Source organism: Ictidomys tridecemlineatus, chromosome 8 (genome assembly GCF_052094955.1).
Source record: "Ictidomys tridecemlineatus isolate mIctTri1 chromosome 8, mIctTri1.hap1, whole genome shotgun sequence".
NCBI lineage: Eukaryota > Metazoa > Chordata > Mammalia > Rodentia > Sciuridae > Ictidomys > Ictidomys tridecemlineatus.
In genome coordinates, this window is record NC_135484.1 from 22,515,194 (window position 1) to 22,528,217 (window position 13,024).

The window sequence follows — 13,024 nt, forward strand, 5'->3', positions numbered from 1 at the left end:
AAAGGGGTATTTTGTATCATATCAAACTATCTTGTAAGAAATAATAATTTAAAAAGTGGGAAGGAGTGATATAATGGGGGACAATTGCTCCTTAATCCCACATGTGCACAAAGGTATATAAACATGGTGAGTGAGCTTGTTTACAATCATTCATTCATTTATCCTTTTTATGAACATTTCTTAAACTCTCCCTTTGTCCCAGGCTGGGGGCTGGGAAATATGAGAGGAGACATGTAAGATTTGGTTTTTTAAATTTTTATTTTGTTTCAAACACTTAAATAAAATACATCCTTCTTAGAGGAAACTAGCCAATATAAAAGTTTCCCTGTTTTATAGTAGCAGCTTGTTTGAAAAATGCATTTATGAGATGACTATTATATACAAATGTTCTTCCCCCATCATTCATGTCCTCTCTTTTTTTAATTTTTTAGTTGTTGATGTACCTTTATTTTTTATTTGTTTATATGTGGTGCTGAGGATCAAGCCCGGTGCTTCACACATGGTAGGCAAGTGCTTTGCCACTGAGCCACAACCCTAGCCCCCATGTCCTATCACTTTGAACCCTAAAATGCATTCAACTTGTGGGAATTCACAATAGCTCTTAGGTGAATGGGAGTGGGAATCCTCAGAGCTTTGGAGGAAGTCACCATGTTTTCTCAGCTTCACCTGTTGCGTTGGGATTCCCTTTCCTTGAAAGCTGGATGGGGAAGATATTTTAGCAGGCTGCTTTCTACCTGAAGCCTAGGGATAGATGGAGTCAGGGTTTGCTCCTGTGTACATGTAAATATCCCAGGGAATTTCCCAGTGCAGGGGCATCTCCCACCTTTGGGAACACCGGCAAGATCTTCTCAGCCAGTGATCAAGCTCAACAGTGTGGGGATCTTTGAGACTGGGAGACCTTCTCTTGGGGTTTATGACTATATCTCTTCTTACCTCATTTTACAGTTTTTTTTTTTTTTTTTTTTTTTTTTTTTTACTTTTCTTCCAACTGGCAACTGTGGATGACAGTTTTGGCCTGGCAGGATGTATCTGATTTTTATTTTGGCTATTTTATATTGCATGAGCAAACAATGTCTTCAAACCCCTTCTCTTCTTTGCTTTGCAGCACGTATTTGGGAATAATTTTTCAAGTATAAAGTGGTACCAAGTTCTCCTCTATTTTATTTTATTTTATTTTATTTTTTAGAGAGAGTGAGAGAGGAGAGAGAGAGAGGAAAGAGAGAGAGAGAATTTTTTAATATTTATTTTTTAGTTCTTGGTGGACACAACATCTTTGTTGGTATGCGGTGCTGAGGATCGAACCTGGGCCGCACGCATGCCAGGCGAGCGCGCTACCGCTTGAGCCACATCCCCAGCCCTCTCCTCTATTTTAAATAGTCAGAAATTAATGTTCAACTAAGAGACCTATGGGACCTTTGTTACAGAACTGTTAAAGTTATTTTGTCCCTAAAGCAAATAAAGATACGTTTGTATGGCATTTGTATCAATGTCAATAAATTTCATTCTGCCAAGTATAAATTTTGAGTTTTTGTATTTGATGAACATATTAATATGTTTTTGTAGATTGATTAAAGTATTTTTAAAGTATGTGTAAGTCTATAATTTTTTGTAATATTTTAAGAATACCTTAACCCAAATTTGGAAGTTTTTGTTTTTTGAGTTCCCCTTCTAAGACCTCCCTGCCATGTACTGGGGATTAAGCCCAGGGCTTCGTGCATGCTGCAAGTGTTCCATCACTGAGCTACATCCCTATCTCTTTAAATAATTTTATTTTTTGGAACAGAGTCTTTCTTATTTGCCCAGGGTGGCCTCAAATTTGTAGTCCTCCTGCCTCAGCCTCCCGAAAACTGGGATTACAGTTGTACACCATGACTGGAAGTCATTGTTGTTTGTTCTTTGATGAAGACAAAAGGTTTTTGTGTAGGTGTGGCTTTTTTTTAATTATAGAGAGAAGAAAATTAATTTCACTGTGGCATTATTTTTCTTAATACTATATGTTTGTGCCATCATTGTCTTCGAAAACATTTGTCTTCTTACATCTTAAATCTGTTGCCTTGGAGAGATTGGGAACTGGTCTGGTATGTGCATTCGGATTATTCATTTGCTCATTCTTTAATTCAGGATAGGGATTGGTCAGTTCCTTTTATTTATTCGAATTAATGCGATAGAGAATTTTTAGCTGGATATAAATGGGAGGTACTGAACAACATGTGAACTTATGGTTTTAAGTAGAAAACCACTACCTTTTCAGGAAGTATATCACAGCATCAGTCTTATAACTTGCTAAATAATTAACTATAAAATTATTTTCAAAGTAGGTAGAGCCATATGTGTGTTGTAAAATATGTGCGTTGTGAACCTTTAACAGTTAATCAGAAGAAAACTTCATACTTTGGTTACTTAACTTTTCTGTAGGTATAGTAAAAATGGAGCTGTACACAGCCCTCATGTAAGCTTTTATTCTGATGCTATTTAAAAGTATACATAAAGGAAGTTTCTTCTAAATTAAGAACAGCAAGAGATATTTTAAGAAGCTAATTTCAGATACTGAAAAGGAACTTCTAAATCAGGCATGTTTTATATTTTTTGAAGAAATATTGTTTTTAAAAAGCATGCTATTATATACATCATATAAAATACAGATCTGTTCTCTTAGGACTTTGCTTAGATTACAAAAATGAGCTACTGCATGAAGATAATGTAATAGTTATTTTGAAGATACTTATTACTATATGTTAAAAAATTATTAGAATTATAATTATTTATTGTTTTATTTCACATGTGCCCTATTTTACATGCATATGTTTTGATGCACTTTGGAATTATGATAAAAAATTAAATAAAAATAAATTAATTCCATTTTAAAGTCAGCACTGTGAAATATTCTTTAAAACAGATGCATATTAGTTCACATTTTCTGCAGAACACATTTTCAGATCTTTTCATTCATGATGACATTATTACTCAAACCTTTTCTTAGATAAATTAGAGAATTAGGTTTAGAAATATTATGTATTATTTCTGTACTATTAAAATTGGACATGTTGGAGTTTGTATATTTAGTAATGATATATAAGATAACATGAGGCTGATTCTTGACAATGCAATGGTGCTGTTTTGTTTTCTAACATTTTAAAAGCCTAGTAAGTAACTTCTGAATTGAATAATTTCCATGTCATGGCAACAGTGTTAGTAGTTAGCAGTAGTGGGGAGGGAGCAGTGAGTAACTGGAAAAGCCGTTGGTTGCAATATCAGGAATCCAAGGTTCTTGCTTAGGGCCCGAGAATAGTTTTCAGACCTTGAGCAAGTAACTTGCCCTTCCCCTATTTCAGCACTCTTGATTTTGGGTGTATGTACACATATACATTTAAATACATACATTGATGTGAAAAACTGGACTTCTGTATACCTGCAAAATCTCTAAAATTCTTTCTCCATACAGATTTTTAAACACAAGTTAAATGTGGATTATTGTGGGGTAGTTCCTTAATTCACATATCTAGGAAACATCCTTCCTCTAAACTTTCAAGTGTGAAAGGGACAACGCTCCTCAAAACATTTATTGTCCTCATCATGTAAATTGTTGAAAAAAAATTTGTGCTACAAGATTTATTTGTCAACTTTAAGGACTAGATTATGAGAAAAAATGCGAAAGGGGCTTTCTGAACCTGCTTTGTTCTCTTGGCCTCCGTTGTCCTTCTTCCATCTACCAGGCCTTAACTTTAATAAGTCTGGTAGGGAAATGCCCAAGAGGTGTGGAGGTGGTGCAGAATATGGCATCCAGGAACCTTGGAGGCAGGAAGAAGACAGACCAGTGAGGAAAGAAAAGCCAAACTAAGTCAGTGGTTTTGTCTATAAACATGGACTTTATGGTGCTCAAATGCCTCCTTCTCACTACTAGGGTGTACTAACTAACGCCCACTAATAATCAACTATGGCTCTACATCTGGCTGAAAAGCGGGTAGTGGATTCTCAGGCTGACAATGAAAGACATACCAGTTGCTTCACTGACCCCTTGAACTGGATTAGAGCATTGTGTTACATGACTACAGATATTCCCAACAAAGTTTCTGGATAAGAGTAGAGGAAAGAAAAAAAAACTGATGGAAATGCTTTCATGACCGACTTGGAGGAGAACTGGTTTTAAGCCAAGCTTGGTTTGGACCTTAAGAACACACAACTAGGGAGAGGTCATGGCGGCCAATATTTGTTGGGTCTATAGGGGAAGAGTTCACATGAAGTCTCACAAACATTCTTAATTTGATCACGATGAAATCTTTATTTGTAAAGAACATGAAGTTGCCAGGCATTTTATCTGACTCTATTCAAGTTGCAAATATGATAGAAATACCTTTTCTGGCTCCTTTTTATTGTTTCTGAACAGTAATTAAATCTTCATTAAAAGAAGTATTTGAAACATCCTTTAGTGAATTGTATATGGGTCATGCCTGACAAGTTTGTTTACTTTCATTGTTTGTAGCTTTAAATTTCACACAGACTGACTGTAGATTTTCTACTACTTTTGCTTTAGTGTGTGTCGGGAGGAGGTGTTTTTAGTTTCCGAACTTCAAAAGAGAAGATACAAATGCAAGACCTTGATTTACATTCATTTTTGACTTATAAGATTTACATGTAAAATGTAAATCTATTCAAAGTATACAATCTATATCAATAGATTTTCATTAAAAAAATGTTAACTAATATGCATCTGTTTTAAAGAATATTTCACAGTGCTGACTTTAAAATGGAATTAATTTATTTTTATATAATTTTTTATCATAATTCCAAAGTGCATCAAAACATATGCATGTAAAATAGGGCACATGTAAAATAAAACAATAAATAATTATAATTCTAATAATTTTCTAACATATAGTAATAAGTATCTTCAAAATAACTATTACATTATCAAAAAAAATTCAAAAGTTCTTTAATATCCAAAATTAAAAGACAAGTAAATATATGTTATGATGAATGAACAAAACATCTAAATCAAAGATAAACAGCTTCAGCTTTTTTAATATATATTTTTTGGAAATTTAATTAAGTGTTCTAATTTTGTGAAAGTAATTTATAGATTATAGAAAGTATTTATAGATTGAATGGAAAGTGTCAATTTAGATGTTAATGTAAAGAATTAGCATCATGATTCCTGCCATTGACATCTTCACAAGTTTAAGACTAAGAAGAATTGGGTGTATGGGCACCGAGTATGATTATTCCAAATACTGTACTAATTCATTAATAATCCTAGAACTACTGATTGGAACACTAAAGGAAACAAGAAAAGGGATTCTTGGCATGACTATAGTCAAGAGTCTGTCGTGTTCATGTCATCCAAAAGCAAGGACTAGGTACTATGTTTTTTTCTTTAACTTAAGTATTACAGCTACTTAAATCTCTGCTTTTGAAATGGTATCTCATTCCACACTCTTCAGTGGCACTTCCCACAAACCAGGGCATTCAGATTCAGTCTTTATTTTATTTTATTTTATTTTTGGCTTGGTGCAAAAGAGATTTGACTCAAGGCTCCCTGGGGAGCAGGGTTTAGGGTTCTGAGACATCTAAATACCAATAATGAAGGTGCTGTGTATTTTCCAATACATTTATTTTGTTGTCTTTGTGGTCTGTGGGCTTTCTAAAGCACAGGACCCAAGGCAAGAACCTTTCTAGCCTGGGTGTATGGGCACTGCTGCTCTGGGGCATCTGGGCATTTCGTTCTTGCTGTGGACACAATCTGCAGAGGCAGCAGAGGAGTTCCTTCCTGAGACACTAGGGGGAGCTGGCACAGGAAGGAAGAAATGGCAGATGGTGTTGTGACTGGCTGTCAGACTGCCTGTGGGCTCCTTAAGTCTCCCTTGCTGGAGTCCTAGAAATACTTGGTTGGGACTTTTCAAGGGGACTGGAGGTCCTGTGTGAGCAGGTGGGGCTGGAACAGGAGCTGTGGTTAATTGGTGTTAATGCCACTGCATATGTATTTGCCTGTAGGCTGGTGGTGCCTGGTAGTGAATCTCTCATTTCCAAGTCAATAAATGCTCCCTCCTTTGGAGGGAGCGGGGAGGACATGTCTATCCCTGTAAAACTGTTTTTCCCCATATGACTGAAAGCACAGGCATAGTTTCATTTCTCCTTGCAAATATTCTCTGTGGAGAGAAGCCCGGGATATAATCACTGATCTTAGATAGTTGAAATTGTAAAGGGACGTATTTTTCACTTAGATTGGGGATCTTAACTACAGATGGCCGGAATTCAGAGAATTTGGTTGAGAAAAAAAAAACCAAAACATTATTTTTCACCAATCTCTGAACTTCAGTATTGCTTTTATTTTCAACTTAGGCAACAAATGACAGTGATGACTTTGTCATCAATGGAAATCACAGATAATTTCATATCACATTCCTACAGTGGCTAATACCTCAAGGTGTCTTTATGATTATGACTACTCAACATTATGGTCTCTATTAGACATAGGGTATAGCAAGTTACTGTCCACACATTTGCTTAAAGGATTTTTTTTGAGATAGCCGTATTTTATTATCACTGGTTTCCTTTATAATCTAATGTTTTTTATACACTTTAAAACATTGTGTTCTGGGTGGGGGGGGTTCACAGGCTTCATCAGAGAAAAGAGGGTCACAGAAGTTTGAGAAACTCTGATTTTGATGCAATCCTGTATATTTCTGCAGAAAATAAGTCTTTAGAGCGTGTGAGTTACTCAAAGTCTTATGGCAGAAGAGGAATTAAAGGCAGTGCCCTTCCTGCCCTCTGTAACCTTCTGGAACCCCATCCCTGATCTTCGTGCCTGGGGAATGAGAACCTTTGTCTTCAGCCAAGCACTTTGGTTATGATGAAGGCCAAGTCCACTTCCCTCTTCCTTTGCCTTTTCTTGGCCTGTGGTGGCTTCTTTCCATCTCTTCTTTCCAGATCTGACAGTGGTGGCGAGGTGTAATGACTCTGGCTGTATTCTCTCTGATGTCCCATAGCATTGTGAGACATGCTGTCAACAGAAGTCATAAGATACTGACCCTTGTGTGTCAGCTCTTCATCACTGTGACAAAATACCTGAGATGAAACAACTCAATGGAGGAAAGGTTTCTTTTAGTTCATGGCTTCAGAGGTTTCTATCCCTGGTCAGCTGGCTCCATTGCTGCTCAACTCATGGTAGCAGGAAACAGAGGAAGGAGTCAGGGTCCCATATCCCTTCAAGGACATGTCTACAGTGACCTTCCTTCCTTCCACTAGGCTTACCTCCTTGTCGCTGGGGACCAAACTTTTAGCAAATGGCCTTTGGGGGACATTTAAGATACAAACCCTGAACCATGATTGCTTGATCCAGTTTCAGTGGCGGTGTTTATACCCTTGCATCCCTTTACCATCAGGGAAACCTTTCCACCTCCTTGGTGGACTTTCTTAATTTCGGAACTCTCATCACATTATTTCCTCCATATATGCCTGAAATACCAAAAGGAAAATCTAGAATTAATAGCTAACCTTTGTATGTTCACTTCCTGGTGTCATTTATAAGCACTATATAATTCCCGTAATGATTATGGCAATATTATTTTTATCCCCACTCTCCAGATAAGAAAACTTAGGTACAGAGAGGTTAGGTAACTTGCCTGGTGTTATTTACATATTTAATAAATGACAGAGGTGAAATTAAAAGCAGATATTCCTGCTCCAGAGCCCATATCCAGTTACTGCTGGAATGCTACATGCTACTATTGTTCAGTCTGTTTTTCTTTGGTTTTGGGAACGTGATGGATTTTTTGATTTTTTTTTTTTTAAACGTGGTTCTCCCCCTTAGGTCTCGCAGAGCTGTCTCTGAAAGGTGTCATTTGGTTCAACATCTGTTCTGCTTTAGTCCCTTCCTTGTATGTATGCAGGCAATATGGGGGAAGGACAGACACGTTCTGACCCCAAACTTGAGTAGAGCTGCAAAGCGCCAGGTTCCAGTTGACTCTGTCTCCATTTCAAGGATGTGACAGCATCTTGATCTTTGCTTTCGAAGCCTTCCCACCGGCAACATCGGCCAGTTCGCTTTGAAAATATATATCTGGATTCTTGTGTTTTGAAAAAAAAGAAATGTTTGTTAGTGTTTCTGTTCTTGAACACTAGTTGACATTTTGCCAACTAGTTAAAAGTCTGCAAGACTGAGTGGTGGAGGAGCCAAGCTTGCTGTAACCGGTTACCCCAGATGGCCAGATTCTGTTGTGTACCAGTTAGAGACGCTCAGTGGTTGCGCACGGGGGGTTCTGAGGTGCACTGTTCCACTTATTTTTGCCAGGCATGCACAGCACATTATTTGATAGGGTGAGACAGATGGCATAGCTCAGCCTAAAATGATGAGGGAGGAAAGAAAGTGAAAAAAAAAATAGAAAAAGGGCATTTGATTTTCTAATTCACATTTCGGAAGTGAATTTTAGCTCCTGTGATTGACTAATAAATGCAGTGTTGCTCTAAGACTTGAATCCATTAACGTCTGTTTGAACAGCTCTGAGTAATGGGCAGGAGGCAATCTTTTCCTTCATGGATGCTGTCCCAAACTTCGTGGGGTGTCCTCCAGATCTGAAATGTTTTGGGCCATTGGAAGACATCAGACAAAGATATGGAGTTTTCAGAGCAAGACAGACCGCCATCCATATACCAATCGACACAGAAAAGTCCTCAATTTTTTAAAAAAACCTGAAATATATATTTATACATGCAGATGTATAAATAACAGAGAGAAAGATGTAGAAATAACAGAGAGAATGCGCCTGGTGAAGTAGCTGTGATAAAGACAATTAATCAGTCTTCGTACAGCTGCTTCCTGACATTTCTGCAAATTGTTATGGAAAAATTAATGAAGGTTAGATCAGTAATGGTTTCAAGCTTGGCCAGTGGAAAGTATGACAATGTTTCCATCAGCAATTAAATTGGGCTGCTTTCTTTTTTCTATAGGGGAAGTGGTATGATGTGTATTCTCCACAGGAAATGGAAAACGGCGGCTGAACTGTGTGCAGCACAGGTATGCTGGAGCCCCGGGAGTGCTCCAGCCAGCTCGCCTTGATTGACACCACAGATTTGCCTCTTCTGCCGGAAGGATTTTGCTGTGCAACACAGAGAAATCCTTCTTTTAAAAAGACAGTGAGAACGTTGGGATGCCATCTCAGAAATGCAGGTACACGATGCATCTAAACTTTGGGAGCCAGAAAGTGGAACTTATGACAAACAGAAAGCGAAACTCACCTATCTAATTTTATTTTTTCAAGCTGAAGTTTGTTCAGTGCAGGCCCCATTCACATCCTGTGTAACCCTGTGGGATTTTCCCCAGTATTAGTGAAAAATTTTCCCATAGGGTCACACAGGATGTGAATTAAAGTAAACACTTAACAGGCATGATGAAAAGGAAATTAGCTTTCTAAATGATCCTTTCACTGTTAACATCCTGAGTAGTTATTAGAAAGGTGGGTAAGGGTCACTTCAATGTCTCATTATCAAGTTGTTACATTATTAATAGAGTATATTAATCTTCTTCCTTATTGTATGTGAAATGCATTTCCTTATGTATGAAACTGAATCTCATATATGTATTTTTTTCCTTCTGGAAAAACAGTTAAAAGCCTAGCAAAACCCAGTGGATCCGTGGTTCTTGGCCTCTTCAGAGAGAGAGCTTCATAGGCTCATTTGAGGCTTATAAAAGCTCCCAATCCTTTTTCCTGGAAGAATGCATGTGGATACAACATTCTGTATATGATTTTTTAAGTCTCACAAATCTCTTGTATGACATTGGAACCTGGGCATTTCTAAATGGGTTTTGAAAGCTTTTTACAGGCAGATAGAAAATTATAATCACAACCATAATATAATAGCTTATTAAAAGTAAAGATTTTATAAGAGATACTTTTTAAGAAGCTTTAACTATAGCAATAATGATTCTTACTCTTTTCTACCTATAATACTCCTTGTCGTTGGGAGGGAGCTTGGGTATTGCACAGAACATACGAAGCAGTGCTTGAAGTCACTCTAGTTGTCCTGCCTCAGTCTTAGTATCTCTAAAATGGAGCCAACAATGAGATGATTCACTTGTGTCTGGAGAAGAGTCGATGCTCCATATATATATTCCTTCCCATCTTCCTTTCCCTCTTTGAAACTTAGTTTAATGTCACTTTCTGACACATCTTTTTGCAACTCCTCAAAGCAGATTTTTTTTTCCTGCTTTGTCTGTGGTGTTCCTCTATTGCTTCATGTATGATTATTATTATTTTTCTTTTAAAATTGTGTTAGCATTCTTTTTTTTTTTTACATCTGAAGGTGTGAACTTTGAGAATCTTATGCTTACTGGTAATGTTTTTTTTAAAAAATATTTTTTTTAGTTGTCAATAGACTTTATTTATATGTGGTGCTGAGAATCAAACCCAGTGCCTCCCACATGCTAGGCAAGCACTCTACCACTGAGCCACAACCCCAGCCCAACTGGTAATGTTTTATTTACCTCTGTGTTTGTTGTACACAGCAAAGTGCATGAGACACACAGGTACTTCCTATTTACTAAACCAGAAAGAATTGGCTAATAGACATTAGCTTATTAAATAATTTAAAATGAAATAATTTAGATTTGAGCTTGTGATTGTCACTGTTTTGTGACTGCTACTCATCTCCAAATGGCCAAAAGATCAGCATGCAGGTTAAATGAAATTAGTGAGAGAACAGAGCTTCGTTCTCAAAGTGTATCTTTTCTGGCTCTGACTACAACTGTAGAGTTCTAAACCTGAGACTTCATATTTTGGCTAGATTTTAGGCCGATTAATTACCAAGTGATTATTTTATTAAAGGTATTTTTAAATTTCTGTGATATGTTGACCAAAAAATATCTGAGTCTCAGAAGAAAATTTGGGCCCCTAAAATCTTAGTTTATATTTCAGTTTTAGAACCTGGGGTCAGAGGATAATTTGAAGGACATACTAACTTTCTTTTCTCTGAAGTCCTCACATGCCCTGGTTAGTACCATTTAACTCGAGTTGAACAAAACTGTGCCCTGGCCTCAAGGAGCTGTCAACCAATATTCTACTCTCACCCACCCCCTCTCTCTTCTCTCTCTATTCCCCGAAACTGTTACAATTTTTTTATAGAAAACTCAAATAAAAATTTCTATAGAACCAGATTGTCTTAGTACTTGAACAACTTAATGGCAGTACACCCCACCCCCTCCACGTTTAGGATGAAGAGCTTCTAAGGAGTAACTGATTTAGAGCCTGGAGTGTTTGGAGCTACAGGGAGCCAGGGAGGGCTTGGAAGAGGGAGATGAGCAGTTGGCTGGAGGAGGTCTTAGAGCAGATCTACTCCGGGGAGCAATAGCAATGTGCCAGCATGGTGAGAAAGGCAAATGCAGAGAGGTGGAAATGGTGTCTGGTGGTCTGGGTGGGCCTTCAAGGCAGAGGGAGAAGCCACCCTTCCCATTATGCAAATATGTGGAGTGACAAGAAACCCTGGGTGGAACACAGGAGAGGGGTATTTGATGAGACCTGGCCTGCGGAAGGGACTTGAGTTGGGTTGATGCTCACAGGAGGAAATCTTCCAAGGATCCATTACTCAGAAGGTGTCCCAGTCGGAAAACAGTGCAGAGTTGTGCCGGATACCTCTGTTAAATGGCCCAAATAAACTCGGATTTGATGTGTCCAGATCACACCTTACCTCCAAGACCTGCTCTTCCTCCTGCCTCTCCACTAAATCCCCACCCGCTCCATCCTCATCTGAGCTGGAATCAGGAGCCCCCTTTGACTCTTGCCTCACCTGGAGTCACTCTGATGCTTGTGACCTTCATGCTCCCGGACAAAACTCCAAGTCTTGGCCTCATCGTAAGAAGTGCATTATTATCTGGACCCACTTTTCAGTTTCTGCCTCGTTCCTCCAATCTGGCTATTATTCTTCACGAAACCCGCACTGTGGTCATACCCGAGTTGATTCGTTCCCAGAACACACTCTGCTTCCTTGTGCTTCCTGAATCTACAGTCGCTATTTCCTCGGCATCTAAGGTCCTTTTCCAATTTCTCTATTAGGTGCACTTCCACACACATTCGATACATAAAGGCCATCTCTGTTCTGCAGTTTTTTTCCTGCCTCCCCAGCCCTGTCCCCAGCACCCTTGGTCACCTCCTCATTACTCTTCCCATGTGTTCTCCCCAGTTGTTGTTGTAAAAGTGTTTTTCATTTGTCTGACCTTAGGCTATAGGCACTAATGATTATATCTTACTTATCATGTTTCCAGGTACCAGCATGGACCTGCTAGTTAAGTCAATAAAGTAACAGGAGAAAGATTACAAAAAGAAAGTGAATATATGGCTTATTTAAATAATAGCAGAACTGCCAGTCTCGATGGTGCATGCCTGTAATCCCAGTAGCTCAGAAGGCTGAGGCAGGAGGATTGCAAGTTCAAAGCCAGCCTCAGCAAAAGCAAAGCACTAAGCAACTCAGGGAGACTCTGTCTCTAAATAAAATACAAAATTGGGCTGGGGATGTGGCTCCATGGTCAAGTGCCCCTGAGTTCAATCCCTGGTACCAAAAAGAAAATAAAAAAAAAAAAATTGCAGAACTGGTGAGGCAAGCAGGTATAAATGTCTTATCATTTATAAGTTGAATTTAAATAATATAACAATGTGCTACTTTTTATTCCACTGAAGGGGCAAAATAAAGGAAAGGTGATTATTATGGGGATCATCTGTTCATATTAAATAATGAAATCTTGAAGGTGAGTGATAGTTTCTAGAATCCAGAGTATTTAGCAAGGGAAACTGGAAGCTATAGATGACATGAAAGATTTTTCAGTTAGAAACCAGTTTGGAAAAACAAAGAATGTTTATCTTTGAAGGGAAATAAGCTCTCCTAATGATTTTGATTGTTTTAAAGTAATTATACTAAAAGTATTAAGAAGAATAGCCTTCCAATGGGTTTTTATTATTGCAAGTATGTGTTCACATATTTATGTGTATATATGTATGTGTGTGTACTTATGTATGTATGTATACATATACATATAGCTAGG

General features: G+C 37.9%; 1 protein-coding gene across 33 annotated transcripts in view; it reads left to right on the forward strand.

The window, feature by feature from the left end:
• Nucleotides 1–13,024, forward strand: part of Hivep2 (HIVEP zinc finger 2) — a 182,948-nt gene that overhangs the window by 109,957 nt on the left and 59,967 nt on the right. For 6 of the 33 annotated variants that reach the window (XM_078019012.1, XM_078019013.1, XM_078019005.1 and 3 more), the window contains exon 4: nt 8,944–9,163. The exons of the other annotated variants lie outside the window; for them this stretch is intronic. The gene's annotated coding sequence lies outside the window, so the exon portion shown is untranslated. The remainder of the gene's footprint in view (nt 1–8,943; nt 9,164–13,024) is intronic. 33 annotated transcript variants of the gene reach the window in all.